Raw genomic sequence first — 8479 nt, 5'->3', positions numbered from 1 at the left:
GACACCACACTGACTAAAAATATGTTGAGATAAACATCTGTGTAATTGCATTTATTAAAATAATTTACCTCTTCCAACTTACATACAAATTCAACTTAAGAACAAACCTATATTCCCTATCTTGTTTGTAACCCGGGGAACTACCTGTACTCTACTTTTTGTGTTGTTGCAGTACACTAACAAAACTGTATATGTAAGAATCTGGCTGTTTCACGCGACTAGATTGCTTCAAGTTCCCCAATAGCAACATACTAAATTACAACAAACAGAGAATTGTGGATCTTTGTGGGCAGCCTCCTTTTTGTTGCTTGTACCATTTATTAAACAAGAAGGCAGGTTAGCATTTTAAATGCATGTTTTAACATAGTTTCCAAATGACCAACACAGAAAATCATGAGTTTGTCTTTTGGCCAAAGTACATTGGCATGCCATCAATCCTCAAGAATCCTCACATCTGATGAGTCCTACAGAATCACTTTACAGAGTAGAAAAGCTGACACATTTTATGGGTCACATGATGCTTTATACGGGTCACCTACACACAGCTGAAGACTGCACCTAGGTGACCCTTTGATTGCTAACAGCAACACACTAAGTTTTAGAATAAAGGGAATTCAACTGGTTGCCTCTTGTCTCACCCATACCATTGATTAAAGTGAACCTTTCATAAAAGGCAAGGTCTTCTCATTATATATTCAGTATTCAAGCAGGAAATTATTTTAGGCTGGGTGGGAAGAAATTGTAGGAAGGTGGCAACCCCTGTATTGTGACCCAACTCATCAGTAATCAACCAGAAACAGTCGGTTAGTTACTGAAAAGTGCCAGCTAAAATGGGCTGGGGAAAACACTTATATTTCTCAATATTCTTCACACCTAAAATCACCATATCAATGCCATAAATATATATATATATATCACATAAATCCATATACACACACTCTTTTTCCTGACTTCGTGCACATGGCTTTATGGCGAGGATAATGTCATAATCCTTCCAGTGAGATCCTGGAAATGCTGAGGCTTCCAAATCTAATCCAAAGATGCTCCTGCACAGTGCCAGATGTTCTTCTAAATACTTGTAGGATCATTTTTAGCATGTTATAACAAGGCTATACTACACTTTAGGTTATAATCCAATGTTTTTTGAACAAACAAAACATGTATACAATAAAACCCAATACCCAAAATAGTGTAACAAACATGTAGAAAGGAAAACTACCTAACTAACTACATAAAACACTTTCAGGTGACACAGGTTAAAGGGAAACAAACCAACAAGGACTAGGCAGAATGCCAAATAGGAAGCAGGTCTGGCAGGTTTCAGGAAACAAGCTGAAACAGGCATATGAGGAAAGCACTAGGGGACTCCTAAAGTGGTGCTAGCCAACCAGCAAATAGCATTAGGTGGTGACTATTACTAATAGCTGGGAGTGCCTGGCTAATGGCAGAAACTCTCCTGTTGGACACTGGAATTACACCATCTAAGTTTGGAGACTATAGTGCCACCAGCAGGTCTCCTGGTAGTACAGCATGCTCCTGATACTTTTTTTATGGGTTATCTGAACTTGCACCCAGCCTACAATGATTGCTGTAATTGGTGCCCCCTTGTTAGTAAGAATGACTCATGGACAGTAATGATCTCAATGCATTATGGCTCATTACAATAACAATTACACACAGGTGGATCGCTCTTATGCAGCTTACTGGTGGACGAGTTTTAACAAGAAGTAAAACTTTACAGACTGGTGCCTGTATACTGTAGTCCCAAAACTGGGAGGCACACCCTTTGTGACAGGGCCAAAGCTGTCCTAGTATCTGTCTGACCTAATACGTATATATGTCATCAAACTGCCCTAAACAGGAATACACATCAGGCACTTTACATTTATATATATTATTATGGGGAGAATATTGTTTAAATTTACAGTCTGGCAATAGGCTTCCTATTTATAACAGATCTAATTCAAATTTTTACGTCACTGATAATCACAAAATTGTCCATGACATCAAAGTAAAAAAAATAAACATTTTGTGAAATTATTTTCAAATAAAAAACCAAAAAGACTGCAACAGACTCATAAAGATTGCATAAATATTCACCCTATGTGTTGTGAATCTGCAAGGTCTGGCACAACCAGCTGCCCTCAGAAGTCACCTAATTAGTTTAATAGATTCCACCTGTGTGTAATCAAAGTGTCTTTTAATCTTTTGCTGTGTTTAATCTGAAAATAAACATGTGTTGCCGGAAGGCCTCAGAGTTTGTCAGAGATTGTATCCTAAAAATCGACATTGTAAAGACCAAGGGTCTAAAGGAAAGAGTCTTGGTTAAAGATTTGGGGAAACTGCAGCATTTGAATACAAAAATTCTCTTACCTTTAACATTCTATGTACTGTGAGATCTGTTTTAAGTAATGAAAATAGTATGGCACAAATGTAGCTCCAGCAGCCATAACTCAGTGACAGGACAAGGAGGTCAGTTAACTATAGTAAGAGGGTCAATGGGTCAATCATGACTCTGGTGGGGATGTAGAGATCTACAACTGGTAAGGCTAAAACTGTTCATGGAACACCATTCTGCTCTATGGAGAGGGGAGGGGGAGAACGAAGGATCGACACCCCGCTGCGCTCACTCCCATTCACTTCCATTAGTATCGTTCGTCGTCCATTGTCCGTGGATCCGCCAGGATGGTTGTTTGGACGATGGAAGACGAGCACTGTACACATGTAAGATTATCGTCTGATATCGGCCCTAAGATGATTATCAGATGGGAACAATTGCACGTGTGTACGTAGCCTAAAACCTAGCTTTATGGCACGAGTGATGATAAAGTAATTTCTGAAAAAAAAAAGAAGTCCAATCCTGCTTTTGGTGGTAATGGGGAGTGGGGGGCAAAAAAACACATGGAAGAGAATCTCTGGTCTGATGAGATACAAACTGGGCTGAACTGGTGGACACTGCCAGTCACTGTAAATTAAAACTGTTAGCACCTGAAGAGAGAGACTGAGGCAGAGGTTGACCCTTTGACAGGACAATTATCCCAGGCATACAACCAAGCAACAGTGGAATGGTTGGTTTATTATTTGTTAATATTAAACAGGATTTATATAGTGCCGACATATTGTGCAGCGCTGTAAATTAAATAGGGGTTTTAAATGACAGACAGATACAGACAGTGACACAGGAGAGAGAGGATCCTGCCCCGAAGAGCTTACAATCTAGGAGATGGGGGAAGTATCACACAATAGGAGGTGATGCCTATTAATAATAAAAATAATAATAATGAATGGTTCAGTCCAATCCCAAACCTTAGTCCAACTGAGAATGTTTGGCATTTTATGCTCATGGTGGGTCACTAATAAACTAAACAGCTAAAACAAGTTGGATTTACATCTGAAATATAACCTGCACTGTAGTGCTCCACATGCCATCAGAGATGGATTTAGGAATATTGACCCCCTCCCCTCTGTAACTGATGTTGATAAGGAATTACGTATACACATAGATGCTACTGTTTACTACAGAAAAATAAAAGATATAGCTTGTCCCCCATTCACTGAGCCCTAGGCTCCTAACAAGGTTGGTTTGTGAATAACCCAGCTGTGCATGCATGTTGAAAAAATAATTTTGTCAAACTTACTGAAAAATGTAAAACTTTTAAGAGAAGGCTAAAATGCAAATCTTCATTTCGTTAATTAAAAGCAATGTATACCAATTCCAAGGAACTATGCAAGAGGTATGGTGTTTTGATCTTTCCCAATCCTAGCAAATCATTCAAAATTTTCCTATGGTTGGCGCTAACTTCTAGTTATGCCCCATCAAGGAAGTACGAGGTTATCTTCCCAACAGGAAGAATGCAACAATATAAAGAAAAAATAAAACAAAAATGCCTGTGGCTGAAATTCCACATTTATTCTATATTGCACATTCAGTATTATACACTGCCTATGTACAGGAGTGGGTGTCATTGTCATTTCGGTGTCAAACTGGAAGACTTATTTAATTCCAAATCTTGGAAGAAGACAGTTCAGTCTGTACAGCAACATCCTCTCCTAGATACTTCCCAGAATGATCACAAGGTTTTTAACACCACACTTGCCTGGGTGTAACAAGACACGGTGGCTAAATGCAATAGATGAAATGTTCAGTACGATTAATTTACAGTAAGAAATATGAGAGCTCAATGGTTAAAAAAGATATTGGTGTGCATCATTCTATTTATTATGTATGCATCCTGGCCTTGCTTCCTGCTGAGTACTGCACATGATTGTGCTTTATGTCCCCTTCATCTATGGGTCAGGTCCAACTGATTGAGAACAATAGATTCACTATAAAACTAAATTCATCTCAGCAGCCTTTAAAATAAACATGCCCCACTAGAAATATGGAGCTGCCAGTATGAACTTCTTTCTCATGTGTAACATAGACCATGTTTGAAAACTTTTTGACTTCCTGACCTAGAACATGTAAGCAGATCAGGAAACTCTAAGTGAAGGCAGATATCTTTATGTGAGCCACATATGGAAGCAAGATGGACATGATAGCTGGGCAACTGGCATTTTCAACAGTTGCAGGTTTTTATTGTTTCTGACAGGTTTCCTTTAAGGGGGAGCTCTGGAAAACGAGATAAGGCCATGGGGGGGTCGGGGGGGAGTAAAAAGTGGCCTTTGGAAATAAGGTTTCAGGAGTGGATAATATAGTGCTATGAGTAATGTTAAATCCTCAGCATATAAAGGTATAACTGATACCAGTCCCCAAAATAATCTGTATGTATGTAGTCCTCATCCGCCATAGGAGGGGCTAGTTTATTCTCATGTAGAAACTCACATAGGATTGTAAATCTGTTTTTAGGGATTTATTGTAACTCAATACACATGGAGAGATGGTTGGGGTAGCTTAATGTTAGAATAGCATTCCATCCCGTCAGCCCTGCCATCTGACCTTTAACATCCTTAAATCCATAATAAAGTATCAGAGACACATTCCTCCTTTAGAGTGGGTTTCCCTATGAATAGCAGTCCCACATTCAGCACCGATTGGATCTTTTTCTAAGTACCGCTCTTTAGTGTCCTCCCATCCATTAGCTTCATTATGCCAAAGCCAAATCCTTAGCCACTTCCAAGAATCCAACTCGTCTCCTCAGTGGCCCAGTCTGCAGGCCCGAGGGGTGGCATGGCTGTTCTATCCTGACTCCCTTCCATAGTGAGACCCTCTCCCCCCTTAGCATAGTTCTCCCTTTTTTAGGCAGAGGCCCGCCTAAAATGGTGCCAAGAAATATAATTGCAAAGTGATGAACCAGGTCAGGCTGCTACTCAATAAGTCTGGGTTTCTCTCGTGGGACAGAAGATAGTCATCACTCCCCAGGGGAACAGATTCTAGAACTGTCCAGAATGCACTAAGATCGATCTATAAACCTTAAAAGCACCTTGCTATATTAAAAGAGGGCTAGACTAATATAAGTAAGTATAATAAGTAAGGCCCAGCAGTTATTTAAAGAGAAGGAAATGCAAAGGGCACTGCAGTATTTTTTTTTATTTTAGCACCCCTGTTTAAAGAAGAACTCAAGAAAACTAAGACAGTGGGAGAAAGGTACTTACCATGATATCTTTAAGGAGAAATTATAGCTTGCTTGCTCAATGCTTCCATCCTATACACTCTCTGCTATGTTATGAATAGGATTAGATGCCGTACTAAAGGGAGATCATTATTAAGAGTATCAGGAATGCAATAGACAGCACGTGGGACCAGAAGCACTGAGCTAACAATAACGCCAAGCCAAAAACTACACCTCAAACCCCTTGTGTGGATTATAAAGACCTGAATGATATACAATATTCATAAATACTACAAACTAAACTATATACCATTAAAATCACTCTGACCCCCCAATCATTGGATTACAGATACAGAACGGAGCTTAATATTGGTGATTCCGATATTATACACTGCCAGCACAGCAATTACATGGCTGAAAAGCACCCATGACAATGACTCCAGGATACTGTCAGCTCTGATCTGGTCTGTGGGACACAATGTGCTCAGTTAATGACTTCTACAATTCAGCGATTTGTGAACAGTTTCGGATCCCAGCGAAAGCTATCATCTGAGGTCCAGACCTTCATCACCTTACATTGGACAATATCATCATTAAGCCCCAGGGCTACACTGTATTCTCGAAGGTTTCCAGCCCTCACATTGGAATCTTACAACACTGCTACAATAATAAAGAAAATGATATCGTAAGCCAAACATTTTTAATTTTGGTTTACCAGAACCCTCTGTTTGTCCCATTGGGGGGATTTATCTTCAATTCCTGACCTAAAGACACAAAAATAGGTGGAGGAAATGTCTTTCCGGACAGTTGTCACTGAAACAAGTGTACCCATTGGATCATTTTGCTTCTCTTTCCTGTTCTGGGGACTGCCCAAAATTTAGATGTTACCAAAAATTTTTCTCCCAGTGAAACTCCTAATTTGTAGTTAAGCGAGGAGCATAGGGTAGACTTGGTCTTCAGACCAGGAATGACAGAGGATCACAAAGGAGGAAGACAGAGCGAGCTCCGAAGATCAAAGAGGAGACACCGCATGGATGTACACTGTCCAAGTCATCAGGGAACCTGGTCATAAGTGTGGGCAATCCTAAAGCAAGGATTACCTGTAGTAACTATAGCCGGGGTTCCCTGAAGACTTGAAAGTTATTTCAAGGGCTCCCCCAGTGTTAAAAAGGTTGCATTACACTAATATAGAGAGTGGCAGCCCCAGTGGGAGGGCAGTTGCACAGCGAACTGTGTAATGTGCCAGGACTTGCTGTGCCAACCTGACCTTGTTCCAGTTGTAAGATGTGGGAGGGAAACATCTTGGTGACTACGCTTAGAAATCCATGGACAGGAAATGTAGTCACTGAGGACCACAAAATGCACAATGCCTCGTCACAAAATTATTTTCAGGAACCTGATGGAAACGTAAAATAAAAAAAAATTCACAAAACGTATAAACATTAAAGTCGAACTCTGTATCGTCCAGCTCCACCATCTTCTTCCTTCCGTGTTCTTCCCACATCACCCGAACCTGCAAAGCCATGAAATCAGGTGACGTCTTCCTGAAAATTAAAAAAAAAAAGTGCCCATGTGTGAGATCACTGCGCATGTGTGAGGTCAAGCACTTTTTTTTACATTATAAGAAAGCCCCATTGACGATGCATGCCCAGCTTCAGGTATGCGCACAAGGAGCAGCCCACAGCCTCCTAGGATATATGATGGAAGTATCCCAGGAGGATCTGGGTCTCCAATTCAGTCAGACGGAAGGGGAGTCCTCTCCAAAAAATGTAAATAAAAGTATTAAACAAAAAGAAAACCCTAAAAATAACATCACCACACACTTGTAAAACAAAATGTTTTTTTTTTTTCCAGTCCAGTGATGTCTAAATAGAAGATTCCCTGATGATCCTTCCAGCGTTTTCCAGCATTCCCTGATGATCCTTCCCACTGTAGATTTGTCACCTGGACCGAGCTCCTGTCATTGTATTCATCCAGGGCAGCTGGGGACAGCTGAAAACATCATTATCAATGTTTACATTATTTCAGCCAATCACACAAGAGGGCAGCTGAGGACAGTTCCCTTTGCTGGATTAACTAAAGCTTAACTAGAGAATTCCTGTCATAGGTGCAGAAGGAGCAGCTGACACTGGGTGGAATGTTATAGGATGCTATTCAAAAATCACCAGATCCTGTTACAAAAATAGTTAAAAAAAAAAGTTTTTTGTGTGGCCAATTGTTAATTCTAGTTAATTTTGCTTTAGCCTTTTTGGGAGAGGGTAAGGGACACTTTGTACCCATTCCCCAGGTTGAGGGATGGATATCTGGGGTCATCCCTCAACCAGCCAGCTAAGGGGTTATGTTGTGGGCCTGAGACCTTCTCTCCCAATCATGGTGTTTTCCATTATTGGGGGCAGGTAGGGGTTGGGTATTTGAGAAAAGCGAAAGGGGCTTCATGCTGTTTTGGCAATTCAGATTACAGAGGACATTTTATGGATGGGGGAGTGAACACACAAACTCACTACCCCATCTAGGAATGACCCCAACCTATTATATGGGTCTGGTGTCAATATTTAGGGGGACCTCCACACTGTTTTTTCCCCAAAAATAAAGGCATGAAAGCAGATAAGCACCTGCACAGGCACATTTTAGGCTTTTGTTCTAATCCAAATCTATGGAGATGGCACGGGAAGCATTGAGCATCTAAAAAAAAAAGTTGAATCAAGGCTGCCCCTACTGCGGCCTGTCAAACATAGAATAATGAACAGTCGTATTCGACTAAATAAATCGGTATTTGGTCCAATGTCAACCATTTCTAATCTGGACATAGCCCATATCACCTTATTTATCATTCTTAAAGCACACCTAAACTCAGAAATTTCACTTTACATATGGGGGTAGACAACTTTTTTATGCAAGGTAAAAATGATGTTTGTCTGTTTTTTTTT

The sequence above is a fragment of the Pyxicephalus adspersus genome, chromosome 4, assembly GCF_032062135.1.
Source record: "Pyxicephalus adspersus chromosome 4, UCB_Pads_2.0, whole genome shotgun sequence".
In the NCBI taxonomy this organism is placed as follows: Eukaryota; Metazoa; Chordata; class Amphibia; order Anura; family Pyxicephalidae; genus Pyxicephalus; species Pyxicephalus adspersus.
Note: the sequence above shows the minus strand (reverse complement) of the source record.